This window comes from Sciurus vulgaris (assembly GCF_902686455.1).
Source record: "Sciurus vulgaris genome assembly, chromosome: 15".
NCBI classification, from domain to species: domain Eukaryota; kingdom Metazoa; phylum Chordata; class Mammalia; order Rodentia; family Sciuridae; genus Sciurus; species Sciurus vulgaris.
In genome coordinates this window covers 86,298,403-86,313,678 of record NC_136476.1, presented here as the reverse complement: position 1 = coordinate 86,313,678, position 15,276 = coordinate 86,298,403, and positions in this window count along the sequence as shown.

Here is a 15,276-nt window from a genome sequence, read left to right as displayed (position 1 = left end):
GCCCCCAGGGTACTCCGTGTGACTTTATCATGACTGCAGCTCGGTGTCTGCTCTGTGACCGTGCTTTACACATGTCGCCTCATGTCGTCCCAGGTGGGCGTGGGCTGTTTTCCTGTCCTATGAGAACCAAGTGGAGGGCCTGGCACCCCACACAGAGGCTGGGCATCCAGCACTGCACAGCCCAGCTCGTGACCCCACGTCCTCTCCACCAGAGTGACCAGCCCGCCGTGCCCCAGCGGGAGCCCCAGCTCCGCCCATGCCTTCTGCTGTCCAAGGCGCTGTGGTCACCCAGGCACCCGCCAGGAGCTGACAGGATGGAGCAAGCTGCCTGTGAAAGGTTGTCCAGACTCTTCTGAACTAAATTAGGATTTGGCCTTTTGGTATCGAGTGATGTTTTTACACTTCACACCAGGGACGGCAGGAACGGTGATCTTTCCGTGTTGATGCGCACACTCGCCGTTACATTCAGAGTGTCAGAGTGGGCCTGGCGCTAAATCCAGAGCCTTTTAAGGTTGTCCCAATCGAGAGAGGAACAGCTTTCAGCCGCCAGTTTCTCTGAAGATCCAGAACCCCTGCCCACCCTCCAGGAGGCGTTGTCCGTCCTGCCACCAGAGCTGGGGAGGACGGAAAGGGATGGCGGGCCCTGGTGGTCTGGCCCCAGCCTGGCATATCTGCTGGCACACCGGCTGTGGTGGCGCTGGCCGGCAGGAATGCCGCACAGTGCACCACGAAGATGAGCCAGCGTGGAGCGACCGCTCAAGCCATCCCGCCGGCCGCCTGCCTGGACGCTGACCAGGTGTCACGCGCTAGAGCAGGTGGGCCCTGCCACAGTCCCGGCCAGCCCTCCCAGCTCCCCAGGCGGAGGAGAGGAATCCGAGAATCTCGCTTCCCAGTCGCATTTTAAACCGGGAGTGGCTGTTCCCTATCATTAGTACCTGAAGAGCACAGCCTTAAAGTTCACGGGCACATCCCAGGGAGGGCACCCAGTGGCAGCTTGGAGATGATTAGTTGCTCCAGAACAGCTCCCGCCTGTCTCTGCGCTAATTGAGTTTGAAATTCCAGCCAGAGCCTGGCTGTCCCCAGGGCAGCGTGCCCTGGAGTGCGGAGCCCAGGGAGCAGGCAGGGCCTGCCGGCAGCAGGCTCCCTCACACTCAGCTCCTGCCAGTGACCTGTCCCTCAGGAAGGCGGAGGACAAGGCTCAGGGACTGACCTGGCCCGGCAGGCGGGGCGGAGGGGGAGGAGGAGCCCCTCCGGGCTGGGATGGCTCGTCGCCGAGGCGTCGCTCCCCGTCCGTGGCTCACGTCTGTTATAGTCTTGCCTTCTTAATTACAAAAGGAATCCATATGTTCCTTCTGTAGAAAATTAAGTAACGTGTAAAAGCAAAGAAAATGATACCTACAGTCCCCGCTGGCTGGAGTGGCCGCGGGAGCGCCGCAGTGTGACTTCCCGGCCTCCGTGTGGCGGCCAGCAGCTTTGCAGAAGAGGAGGCCACGGTGTGCGCTCTTCCAAAACCTGCCTGTTGCCGCTGAGCAAAGGCTCGGTCACTGTAGCACAGGGGCTGCAGCCACCATGGTTCAAAGACCACACTGCCCCTTGGCTCAGGCCCTCCAGGGCAGGACGCAGCCCACTAGAGCTCACCCAGGAGCACAAGGCCTGGCTTCCATCCCCCACCCCGCAGAAGAAAGGACTCCCACCAGGGTGGACCGTTTGCTCCCTGTGGTCACCGGGGGTCCTGTGCTGTCCCTCTCAGGACGGGGTCTGCATGGCAATGGCTGAGTTGTGACACCGCTTTAGCTTATTCGCTGCTGTGACCTAAAGACCCAAGAGGAAGAGTGTTGGAGGGGGTAAGTGTATTCAGTGCTCAGGGTTCCAGAGGGCTCCGTCCATAGGGGGCTGGCTCCACCGCGCTGGGCCTAAGGCAGAAGGTCGTGGGGAGGGGTGTGGCGGGGACAGCAGTCAGGACGTGACAACCAGGAAGCAGAGAGCGCTGCTCACCAGGGACACAGTATGAACCCCAAAGCACGCCCCAGTGACCCCTCCTCCAGCCACACCCTACCTGCCTACAGTTACCCAGCTAATCCATACCAACGGATTAATCCACTGATGAGGCGCTCGTAACCCCATCCTTGCCCTCTAAAGCTTCTTGCGTTGTCTCCCACATGAGTCTCGGGGGGACACCTCGTATCTAAACCGTAAGTGACACTTTCCCAATTTGCAAAAAGGGAAAAGCACGCAGGGATCGTATGCCAGTATTCTAAGTCCCAGACCCTGCCCTGCATTTTGTTAGCAAAAACTCAGTGCCTAGCAGCAAGTGCTGCTAGGAAATGCCTGGTGGCTGAGATCGGCTGATGCCGGCAGCGCCATTTCCTGGAGAATCATCCAAGTTGTTTCTCATGTCAGTAGTCTGTTCCTTTTTGTTGCCAAGTAATATTCCATGGTGCGTATGTACCACACTGTTTAACCACTTAACCCTCTGGAGGATATCTGGGTAGTTCTAAACTGCAGCCATTCCAAAGAAGCTGCTGTGAGCATCGTGGACACGTTTCTGCATGAAAATAAGCCTTCCTTTCTGTGGGTGTGCACCCATGCATGCGATTGCTAGGTCATGTGATAAGCTCATTTTTAGTTTCAAGAGGAACTGCCAGGGACTGGGGCAGGCTCAGTGGTAGAGTGCTCCTCTACCATGCCAAGGCTCTGAGTTCCATCCCAAGCACAGAAAAAAAATAAATAAATGAAAGCTTTCAAACAGCAGAAGCTCCCAGGTAACTGTGCTAGTTTACGTGGCCCCTGCAGCCGGTGAGGGACTCAGTCTTCACGTCTTCACCAGCACTTGGCCTCATCGCTGCTTCTCATGTCAGCCATTCTGACAGGTGTGTAGTGATGCTGGTTTTTGTTTTTTTCTTGTTTGTGGTACTGAAGATGGAACCCAGGGGTCTCCACCACTGAGCTGCATCCTAGCCCTTTTATGTTATTTTTATTTTGATAGAGGGGCTCACTAAATTGCCAAGGCTGCCTCAAACTTGTGATCCTCCTGCCTCAGCCTCTGGCGTGAGCCGCGGCACCCTGCCTGCCTTTACTGGCTTTTCCCGTTGGCTGGTGATGTTGATGGTCCCCTGTGCTTATTTGCCATCCGTATGTCACTTGGATGGAAAGCCTGCACTTCGTCTGCCGTTTTCTGGCCTTTTCCCCATGTCGGGTTTGAGACTTGTCCCTGTCTTCTGCGCAGTCCTTGTCAGGCCTGTGGCTTGCAGACATCTCCCTGGTGTGGCTTCTTTTCTCTCTCTTAGCAGGATCTTTCAGAGCAGATGCGGCCAGTCTCCACGATGTGCCTTCGTGGTTTTCTCCGTTGTGGATCATGCTTTGGCTGGACGCTGAGTTGAGTGAGCGCCGCTCTTCTGTGAGGCCACTGTTTCTCCCCCGTCCCCGGACCCTAGATGCCCGCTAGTTCAGCTGTGAACCGGACAGTCAGGATGGCCCGGCCTGGAGACCCCAGCCCACCAGGACCAACCCTCTTCAGTCCACACAGTTTCCACGCCAACCCCTCAGGGTGACACTTGACCGACAGAGTGAAGTCAGCCCCACCCCACAGATCCAGGAGCTTGCTGATGGCGGGCTGGCTTCGCATGTCAGCAGGGTCCCAGGGCTGGACTGCCTTGGAAGAGCAAAAAGAAGGCACACAACTGGTGGGTCAGGTCCCCCTGGCCTTGTCCACACTGCCACGTCCACCCCAGGTCACCTTTCTCTGCCTGGAACCTACGCCCAGGAAGAGCAGCCTCCTTCCCCGGTGTCCCCATGCGTGTCCCCAGGCGTGTCCCCACACCCCCTCCCCTGCTCCGCTGTCTGCGGCCCCCATCCCCTCTGCTGGTTGTGCTCGCCTGGCCTCGTATCCCCCACAAGTGTCAGCGATGAGGCAAGGACTGTGCCTGCTTGGGCCCTGCCCTATTCTCACACCCAGTAGGCGCTCAGTGAGCCAGTGCTGTCAGGTGGAGTGAGAAGCCAGGCTCAGGGTTCTGTGCTGGGCCCATCACCTGGTCCCTCTGAGTGCCGATTCTCCACCTGTGAATCAGGCTGGGGAGTCTGGCCCTCCACTGCAGGCCTCCTGTGACGACCACCCGGGTATTGGGACACCTAACGTTACTGCACACCTACTATTCACTAGATGCCAGGACAGTGTGCCTGTCAGAGGTGCAGAGGACCAGAAAGTGAAGCACCCTGTCTGCGACATCACATCGCAGGCATGAGCGTGGACACCTAGGGACATGGCCCTTCATGTGGGACCTGTTCCTTCCTCCATGTTGGCCTTGGTGACACCACCTCACTCACTCACTCTAAGGGAAAGATCCGGAGGAATCACCCAGAGGTCAGTGGCCGCCCGACGAGGGCCCCCTCCACGGGCCACACCTCAGCTGGAGCTGCACGGCACCTGCAGGACGTGCGAGGCTGGGCAGGGCTCAGGGCACAGCTCCCCCAGCGGGGCTGCTTCCACCCCCTGCACCACAAAAAGTCAAAGGACACCTGCGTTTCCCTGAAGGGCCGCGGCCTGCCCCGAGCAGAGGGCGGTCCCTTTCCTAAGCAGCCTTTGGTACTTGACCCTGCACTCGAGGCCCTAGAGCTAATAGGCCTGGCCTTTCACTTCCGAAGCGTAGTTGGTCAAGCCAGTGATCGCTAAGGCCAGTTCCTTGACTCTTTCCCTTTCTTCAGGGTAGTCAGCAAAGTTCAAGGACACTTCCAGGCGGAGGAGGAGGGACCTGATGGGGGGGAGGCAGGTAGTTCCCAGCTCCTCTGAAAACTCTGGGGTCACAGCCATGGAACAATTGGGGTACCAGCTTCCACTGAAGCCAGCTGACCATGTGGCGACCGTGTCCTTGTCCCATCTGTGGGCTCCACGCCTGTGAATGGATGGCCACGTGACACCATTTAACAGCCAGCCCCTGACAGCCGCTACCCGGAGGCTCGAGGCAAAACCCGGGTCAGGCTGGGCAGCCTCTCCCAGGGGCAGAAGGTTGGAAGGAACGTGCTTCCTGCCTGTTGGACAGAGTCTGACAGACCCTGGACATCTCCCGGTGACACTCACCAGGGCTACTGTGGCAGAAGCCAGGGACCCATATACCCGAGCCCATCCCCACATTTGCCCGGTGCTCTCTGCAGACACATTGTGCCGGTCCTCGCTGACGCTGTGGCACGCTGAGCCTTCACCCAGGTTGGGAGGGTCCCACTCGCTCCCTGCAGGCTGCCAAGGACCCCCAGAGAGCCCCCCATGAAGCCAGAATTGGGGACAGACAGCGTGGAAATAGGGGATTGGGTCAAATGGAGGAAATGGAGGCCATGAGAGCATCTGCCTCTGGAAGCTGGAGACTGCCCTGGAGAATGGAAGGCCAGGACCTCGGAGCCCATCGATGACCAGATTCACCTGCCCTGTCAGGGACTGCAGGCAGGGAGCTGCTGATTAATGCCCCCTGGGCCTTACCTGCCTGAATCACCCTGGCCCTCCCCCTGCCCATGGCTTCTCACTTAATGCAAAACCAGGCCTCGTCACGTTGCAGGAAGGAGAGATGAGGGGGAGGGAAGTGGTGGACAAGGGACCTTAACCTATAAAAGATGTAGGGTGCGCTTGCTTCTTGGGACTCTAGAACATCAGCCATGGCCCCCTTCTCCCTCCCGGGAGAAGTCTATTATTACCTTTAAATAAAACCTGCCTCATAAGCTGCCTTGTGTGCTTCTCTAGCGTTCAAACTTCAACACCCGAGGAAGCAGGACGGGTCACCGGTCAACGGCGGTATCGCTGACCGGGAGCAGGCACCTCAGGCGGGGCTGCCAGGGAGAATTGGTTTGCTGATGGGGCGCTCCGAGCCGTCACAGGTGGCGATGCGTCTAGAACGTTAACTCAGCCAAAGGCTGGACCTGCAACCGGCAAAAGGAACGGAGGGGACAGGCCCAGAGCTGTCCCATAGCGGCACCTCCGGGGACCTGGAGCTGGCTGGGCGTGGCTCAGGCTAGGGTGGACGCAGGAGCCCAGATGGTGGGCGAGCGCCCCCTGCAGGCCGAGGGGCTCTCAGCAGGCCCGGACATCACTTATCACGGTCTTATCACCTCCATCAACAGCACAAATGTGTCATGCAGTTCCGCAGTTCCGGAGGTCAGACTCTGAAATGGGCCTCGCTGGCTAAGGTTGGGGCGCAGGGTGGCGAGGCCATGAGCCCTTCTGGAGCCTCCAGGGAACAATCCATCTCTGCACCTCCCTGCCTTCAAGGGCCACCTCATTGCTAGGTTCGTGGCCTCCTGCACCCCGGAGCCTCAGCCGTGGGCTGGGTCCTCACGTCCTTCACCCTGACCTCCTCTCCTGCCTCCCTCACACTGTCACTGCAGTGCTGGGGACGGAGCCCTAGGTCATGCATGCTGGCCAGTGCTCCCCCGAGCCACGCCCAGCCCTTTGTGTTTCTACCTTGCGACAGCGGCTCACTAAGCTGCCCAGCCCGGTCTCTGCAGAGCTGGGATTACAGTGTGCTCAGACTCACCTGGCCCCTCTGGGGTCACATTGGGCCCAGCCAGATGATCTCCTAGTTGAAGGTCAGGTGATGAGCAGCCTGGACTCCCTTTTGCAGTGGAAGCTCTGCAGAGGGGTTGCGGACACCTTTGGGGGCCATTCAACGCTGCTGGTCTCGAACCAGGAATGCCATCCTGCCTCAGGCCACGTGTGACTCGTGTGATCAGAAGATGCCACGAGTGTCCCCCTTCCCAGGATAGAGCAGGGACACTCCCTTGGCCTCTCATCCACCCGTGTCCCCATTCTACTCCAGAGACGTACTAACCGCCCCAATACCAGGTTCCTAAACACACACCACGGATGGCTCAGGGACGGGCGTGGGAACTCTCGCACTCCTCAGTCCTGCTGGGTGCCAAGAGAATAGTAGCCACTGGTTTCCTGACCTTGCCCAGACAGCCGACTGCTGTTGGAGCTGGGAAGGAGAGGAGGCTCGCACACTCCTGCGTGGCCCGGCCGGGGTGCGGAGGGAAATCCCTGATCCCTCAGTCAGAAGTAGGTGCAAAAGGGCCCAAAGCCACTCTCCAGGTCAGGCGATGAAGGGCGAATTTGGAACTAAAAAGCAGCCGATCGATTGACCTTGAGCATGAGAGGCAGTGCTTCAGGGACTTCAGGAATCCCAGAGGGGCTTGTGTTCCTGTCCCGGATGTGATCTTTGCTCAGAAGCCATTTCTTAACCTGAGACTTTTATTGCCACCCAAAGAAGTTGAGATTTGAAGAAAGGTTTATTCAAACCCAGCAAGTTGTGACTCCTTGGCATTTTCCTTGAATTTGCTTTAAAACTGTAGAGTTATCTATCTTTTAGCCCAGCTCTCTCCCCCTGGGTTGGACTGTGGGCAGCTAGAGCTTTCTCAGCCTCTGTAAGTTGCTAAAGCTGGCCTTAAACTTGTGATCCTCCTGCCTCAGCCTCCCAAGTCACTGGGATCACAGGCGTGGCCACCTGCCCAGCTTGGTGATCTTTCAGTGAAAAGACGGAAAAGGGAAAGAGCAACTCAAGAGTAGACACCTAGCAGACACCACCTTGCCAGCTCCAAAATGTCTGCCCAGAGCTCTTCACAGAGTGCCTAGGTCATGAAAGACAAAGGAAAGATGGGCTGCTGGGACATGTGTGGGCCCAAGTTCACAGCTAAGTGCAGCACATCCCGGGATAGAGAACAGGTGGGTAGGGGTGGGGCTATGGCTCAGTGGTAGAGCGCCAGCCTCCTTGGCGAGCCACACGATCTCGGGTTCTGCTGGCGTTTAACCCTGCTGAATGCTACTGAATCCATCTTTAGTCAGGAAAGCTGCTGAATTAGTGGTTTTCTGCCTCGTGGAGAGAAAGTGGCTGCCAGTGCAGGTGCTGTTCCCTGTGGTCGGCTCCCACTCCCTGTGATTTAATGTCCTGGCCAGTGTTGGACCCACAGGGCAGCCTGGCTTTCTCCCTCCTCCCGGGCCCCCTGGCCCTTCATGCATTTCTCATCCGGATCCCCACTCCTGCATCTCCTGCCCGGGAAGCCATCAGGTCCAGCAAGCAACTTCATTTTTACCCCCAGGCCTGCGTCCCTCCCTTACACGTTGCCACCTGCCCTGTGGAGGATTCCCTCATCCCGCCACCCCCACCTTCTCCATCCTTCTGCCCTTATTTGGTGAGTGTATTTGAAATATCAGAAGAGGAATGTCCAAGAAATGGGATCTCCATGACATTTCACCTGTCACCATGACGCAGTTTCTTGGCCGGAGAGCCGTTTGGTTTATTTTGTAAATCAAACTGCTAGAGATTCCCATTTCCAGGACCTGTATGAAACCAGGATAACCAGTAGTTATCCATTCCTGCATAACAGTTACCCCAGAACTTAGCGGTTTAAAGCAACAAATTCAATCTCCCGGTTTCTGTGGACCAGGAGCTCTCAGCCTCTCAGCTAAGTGGTTCTGCACCAGAGTCAGGAGGTCGCAGTGCAAACGTCAGATCTGTCGGCCAAAGCTGCTGGGACCGCAGGACCCACTTCCAAGATGGTGCACCCACGTGGCTTCCAGGAAGAGGCCCCAGATCCCCACCACTTCCCCACTCAAACCCTGCTCTAGCCTGTGTCTGTCCATCTGTCCACAGGCTCCTTGAGTGTCCTCCAGGCAGGCGCTGGCCTCCCCCGGGTGGAGGGGACCCCAGGGAGCAGGCAGGAAGCCAGAGTGCCCTTTGTGACACCATTCACCCAGAGGCCTCCTCAGTAGAAGTGAATCCCTCAGTCTGGTCCGCATGCAGGGAGCGGTGATGAGGCGCCACCATCGTGCCCAAGAGTTTGTGGACATATTTCAAGCTGCCAGTCTGCCCTCTGGTTGCAGATGCTTTACATCTGCCCTGAAAAATATGCTCACCCCTGCCAGCAGCCCCCAAAAGTCCCCACCGTCGGAGCATGGTGTCCAGGGTCTGACCCGCAAGGGAGGAGAAGCCTTCCAGAGAGTTCCTCACACGCAGCCCTCCAGTTACGCTCCTTTCCATCTGAACTGCCAGCCAGGAGCTGGGGACCCACCCCACAGGCCCAGCACGTAAGAGGTCAGTGTGGGGCAGCCACAGGTCCCTCACTCCTGCTGCAGCGTGGACATCGGGTGACTCCACGCCCAGTGAGGGAGTGGGTGAGCCAAGAAGCAAGGCCAGCTCCTTCTTGTCATCCAGGCGCCTGCTCAAGTCGCCGCCCGTCTGTCACTCCGTGACGGGCTGTTTCTGTTCTTCGCGGCTTGGCACTCTGAAATCACTCTGCTTGTTTCCTCTTGCCTGCTCACCCTCACAGGCAGGCAGGTGCCGCCTGGGTGGGGACCTAGTTCACCTTGTTCACTGTCCCCTGTGAGCCTAGAGCAGGGCACGGCAAACAGCAGCCTTCAGTAAGTTCCTGGTCGATCTGGAGTCGCCCAGGTGCTGCAGAAGTCGGGTCTGACATCCGGTCCCATGGCATCAGTGTCAGTGTACTCGGGTGGTGACAGCGTCCTGAGGCAGGGCCACCCCACAGGGGCGTGTCCGTGTCTAGGCTGGCCCTCGGGTGTTTGGGGTGGGGGGTGCCCACGCAGGCGGCGTGGCCGGCATGCAGGACACGTGGGAGTCACGGACTCTCGCTCAGACACCTTAACTAGAGATCTCAGCATGGGACTCCAGTCGCCGGTAGCGTCCACCCTGCAGAGCCCCTAGCTGGCCATTCACCTCGTGGGCAGATTGGGAGCAAGAAGGAACTCAGAGACAGGGATGAGGACCTTGCTCCTGAGTCGCCCTGGAGCAACGTGGCCAGCTCTGGAATTTAGGATGGTCCATGTGTTGGTTGGTGAGCAAGGGTGGCCAGGCTGGTTGGTGCTGCCCGGCTCCCAGGGGCCCAGGGGCTCCTGAACACACGCTTCTGTCACCCGCGCCTCTACCTGCAGGTGGAGTGGGACAGCACCCCACCTCAGGGGGCTCTCTGGCCCCTCTCAGAACCTCTTGCAAGGTCATCTTAAAGCTGGAGGAGGTGCCCTGGGGCCTGGGAGGCGCAGGCGAGTCTCAGGGGGCCACATGCTCTTCCCAGGGGAGAAGCAGACACAGGAGCAGAGAAGCTGGTGTTGTTCGTGACCAGTAGCTGCTTCCTGGAACCTTCCGGCCCCTCGGCAGATGGTTCCCCAGACCCGCGCTCAGGGCCCCCTGACCACGCTTTCCATCCGGTGCTGCCCAGAGACGCCCCTCCTGCTCCCAGGGGCTGCGGCTGTGCTCTCTGACTCGCTGACGGTTTTGAGGGGTTAATGGGATGATGGCGTGGGCTTCACCTAACGCAGCTCCCCTAAATAGCTCTGGTCAGGCTCAGAGCTGCCGGCTCCCTCTGCCCTCACATCCTCTCCCATTCCTAAATGCCACGATATTCTGGTCCCATCCCAACTCCCCCAAGCCCTGATTCATGCGGCTGTGCTCGTGAGGAGTGTGAGGCATCCGTCACCCTGCCACCGTGAACTCGGATGGGCGGTGACATCCACGAGGGTGCCAGGCAAGAAGCTGGTATTTGAGCTTGGAGGGATGTGACTCCACAGTTGTCTGCGGGACTGAGTCAAACTACCAGAAACCTCACGTGTGACAGTGACATCAGCTCCTGCTTCAGCCCGCGCCTCACTGCTTTCTGGCCTCGGTGGGTGAGCATGGCCCCTCTCACGGGGCTCCCGGCTGCTGGAGGCGCCGGCCCGACCGCCTCCCCACAGCCTGTGTGTCTGGACTTTGGAGTCTCTGCTTTCTCATTTCCTCCCGATGACACATTTAAGTGCCATCCTCCAGCCTGGTGCCTGGACTGCGGAACAAGGAAGCAGGCTGCAGCAGAGGCCCTGCCCTGTGCCTGGCTCAGTGGAGGCCTTTCCAGAAGCAGGTGTTGAGATGAGAAGGGTCTCAGTCTGTGTTCTGCTGCTATAACAGAACACCACAGACCGTCATTGACAATGGACAGAATGTATTTGGAGGCAGGGATGTGCTCGGGGAAAAGGCTCTGAAAGCCCACGAGAGATGATCCTGCAAAGAAGACCCCCAAAGGCAATTGCCCACCCCCAGAACACCCACTGCTCCTTATGGGGTGAGAGCCGTTCTGATGACGGGAGGGGGCTGTGCCTGGGGAGAAAAGAGGCACAGAAAACTTGCCCAGTGTGGCCCCTGACCTGGGCCACATGAACTCCGTCACCAGGGAGGAAGCAGGTCACTGCATGGCACTCACCTGGACGGAGGGTCCCAGCCTGTGGATTCCAAAAGGACCCTGGCCCTCCCTTTCACCTCCTGTCCTCTTCCCCACCGCCCGAATCTTAGCCACCAGGCAGGCAGGCACAGGCCTGGCCCAGCCAATCACATGCTTCCTCCTGGCTTTTGGATTCTGTCCCTCAGCGAGGGCTAAGGGTGCACATGGGGTAGCCCAGGGCCAGCCCCATGAGCGCAGCTGTTCCTAGGGAAGCCAGGCTGTGGTTCCAGCTGCCACCAGCCTGGGTTTCTGCCGTTCTCTGGTTCTGTCCACGCCAGGGGGTCCTGCTGGGCCTGCTGCTCCCTTTCCTGGTCAAGCCGCCTGAGCCGGCTTGGCTCCTGGATGCAGAGGAGGCGCAGCGCCGGCCACACCCCCAGCAGCATGCTGGGCAGGGGCAGCAAGTTCCCCATCAGCAGACGACCACGTGCGGCCGGGCACGCTCCATGGGCTGCTGCGCTTCTGTGCAGACCCCACACCGCACAAGCTGCCGTGCGGCTGTTGCCAGCTGGTCACGCTACCACGAGGGCTCACGCGGGCCTGGAGGAAGCACTGGTGTTGGCCCAGCATGGCCCCCAGACCCAGGAGGGAGCATCCTGCGCAGGGAAAGCGGCCCTCGTCCTCTGCACTGGGAGCCACGTTTCCCGGGGCGTAGGGCAACCCTCCCAGTGAAAGAAACAGAAACTAGAGGAGCGGGAGATGCCACTTGTGACGAGAGCCAGATTTGTTGTGAGCTGTTGGGAAAGTGCACCCCCTTTCTCTAGAGGGGGACGGAGATTGAACCCAGGGCACTCGACCACTGAGCCACCTCCCCAGCCCTATTTTGTACTTTATTTAGAGACAGGGTCTCACTGAGTTGCGTAAGGCCTCACTTTTGCTGAGGCTGGCTTTGATTTCGAGATCCTCCTACCTCAGCCTCCCGACTGCTGGGATCACAGCCGTGTGCCACCTGCCCAGCCATGCGTCCCTTTCAAGTTGAAGGAGCAAGGCCACCTCCTGTTGTGTGGCTGCTCAGGGCAGGGGAGGTGGCATCCATGTGGCCTTGGTGAGGCCACAGGTGAGGGGTGCGGAGAAGACACAGTGTCCTGTCAGATCCCAGGTGGTTCTCTCCTCCGTCCTGGTGGCCAAGTCCCCCACGTTCATGCTCAGCGCCCCAGAGCTGGCCCCGCCCCTCCCCAAGCTCAGCTCCCGCTGGGCTGGGCCTGGCTCGGCCAATGCCAGCTCCCTGCAGCCAGGTGCTGGCATGAGTTGCCCCGGCTCCCCCTCGGGGGGCTCCTCAGGAGGCCACTCATGGTCCCACTCACACCATGGGCCGGCTGGGCCACCAAGGCCCTTCCGAGTTTATCTCACTGAAGCCACACAAGCCTCCACCGCAGGGACAGCAAACTGACTCCTTCTACAGATGAGAAAACGACCGAGCACAGGTCCCCAGTGTGTTCAGAGGATCGGGCGGGTGGAGCTGGGCCCAGGGGAGAGGCCCGGCAGGGGTCTGCCTCGCCTGGGGCCTCAGAGCAGGGCTGCGCAATCGGGGGCGTCCAGGGCTCACGTGGGACTCTGATAACAGCTGTGGACTCTCAGAAAAGGAAGGCAGACGCGAGGCTGTCACTGCAGCGGGCACAGCCTAGCTCTGCTGGCCAGACCGTGAAGGCACAGGACAAAGACAGAAGCCGAGGAACCCGGCCCCTGCCATTTCCCTCCCCAGGGACACTGCCTCCTCTGGCAGCCCCGGGACTTTGCCCCAGGGGGCATTACTGTCACCGGCTACCCAGAAGCCCCTGCCCTCCACACTGCGGCCCCTGGATTCCTGCTGCCTCTTCCTACAAAGCCCAGTTCAGACCAGGGGCCTACCCAGCCTGGCCTGGCTACCACTTGCTGGCCCTGCCCCTGCCCTGCCTGACAGGACCGAGTGGTGCTCCCAGCTAGAACCCCACCCTGACCATCAGAGCCCACCCTTGCCTGTCTGCTCGTCCCCCTGAGGGGACACACAGGAGCCCCCTGGAGCCTCCTGTCAACTAACAGGGCCCCGCCGCCCTCAGAGGAGGCTCAGGTGATCTGTCGCACCATTCCCGGGGCGGGACCAGCTCCCCACGGGCCCCAGAGCTGCTGTGTGAGGAGTCGCGCCTCGTCTCAGAGCGAGGGGGTGCAGGCTGAGCTGAGGTCGGAATGCCGACCAGCCAGGCCGCCCCCAGGAGCAGAGCCAGGTGCCTGAGCCTCAGCAGAAGGCCTCACACCCGAGGGGACAGGCGCCTGGAGGTCAAGGACCAGCTCGGCCTTCTCACAAACAGATGGCCACCATCGCAGGTGACCCTCAGGAGCCCCAGACTGCGCTGCACTCCTCCTCCTCCCTGAGGCAGGAACCAAGGCTCCGAGCGGATGAGGGACCAGATGCTCACCAGTGAGAGAGGGGCTCCGCCCCAGGGCTGGGGGCTCCCAGGCTGTGCGCTCACCCTGGGCAGGAGGACCACAGGGGTAACGGATGGAAGAGCAGCCCTGCCTGGGCACCAAGGAGGGTTTCCCAGAGCAGGGGCCATCTGAGATGGGCCTAGAAGGACAGGTGGGCTTTGATCAGGAGGAGCCAGGGAAGAACACACCGTGGAAACCAGCGGGCAGGGCCCAGAACCACAAGGGCCCCCATGTGCCCGGCACGGCCAGAATCTCAGAGCGTGTGTGGCTGCCAAATCGCTGCTTCCCAGGCCACATCCAGGCACCTGGGGCAGGGACGCCAGCAGAACCGGTCCTGGGATCAAGGGCCTCTCAGCTCCCCGCATCCATCACAGACTTCCCTGGCTCTGGAGGGAGGGTCAGAGCCCCCACCATGGGGACCCAGGACACAGAAGGTTTCACATCCTGCGGAAAAACTCAGGCCGAGGGTCTCTGGGGGTCAGAGGAGGCCCAGCCACTCCAAACGGTGGCATCGCCTAACCAAAGCGCACATGTTCCTGCAGGACCCTCGCTCCCCAGCGGAAGGATCCTGCCCCAAGGACTTCCCCGTGTGCCTGCCGTTGGGGTGCAGGCCCAGGGCAGGGGGAGGATGCTTCCCCAGCGTCCCCGGGGGTTCCAGCCCTGCTCTCCAGCACCTCTGCGTGAGGGTGGCACCTCCCAGGCCCAACGCAGCGCAGCCTGTCTTGTTACAGCTCCCAGCTCCGTTTCTTTAAGGACTGCCTCCCCCTCGGAGCTTGGTTTTCTCTCCAAAGCTTCCGTAGAGACTTTTTCAGTCCTACTGTGTGCAGGGGGGGCAGGCAGTACGCTTCATCTTCACCCAGCCACGGGCCCCCCTGGTGGCAGCAGGACGCCTCAGGTGATCAAAGGCGTCCAGGAGGGCAGCGGCCGAATAAGCCCAGGGCACCGAGGACGGCCTGGCCAGGGGCTGAGGAGAAAGTCTGTGCTGGGAGGGAGGTGGGAGCTCAGGAGCCTCCCTGGGGCCCAGGCAGAGGACCACAGCTCACCTCCCCGTGGGACCAGAGAATGGCCAGGGGACAAAGTGCCCAAGGTGGGAATGTGGCCGTCAAGCAAGAACTGACCTCCGGGCCCCTGGTGACCCTCTCACTTGGTTCCTCTTCAGCTTCTGCCCACAGTCCGCTGGCCGTCAGGCACTGGGCCACAGGTCTTGACTCCTCCCCGCCCAGCAGGAGGTTAGAAATGGCAGCTCGGCACTCCAAGACACAGGTGGAAGAAGTGGGACAGGAATGAACACAGCACGGCTTCTGCCATGTCCTGTTGAGCTGGCGCAGCAACTGGCCCACCCAGATTTAAGGGTAGGGGACATAGACCCCACCCCCCGTTTTGATGGGAGAGTTATAGAACTTGTGACCATCTCAACGCAACCAGCCGTCAGGAGGGCTCCAAGCCACAGGGCGGCTCAGAGACCCAGGCTGAGGGGGCTCTGCGCTCTCCTCCGGGTGTCCCCAGGGCTGCCCTGGTGTGAACACCCTGCTGGCAGGTGCTGGGCACCAGAGGGCAGGGAGGATCACAGGGGGCATAAGGGCCAGCTCTACAAGTGTGAAGTGTCCCTCCATGCACTCTCCACAGTCAGAACTCAGC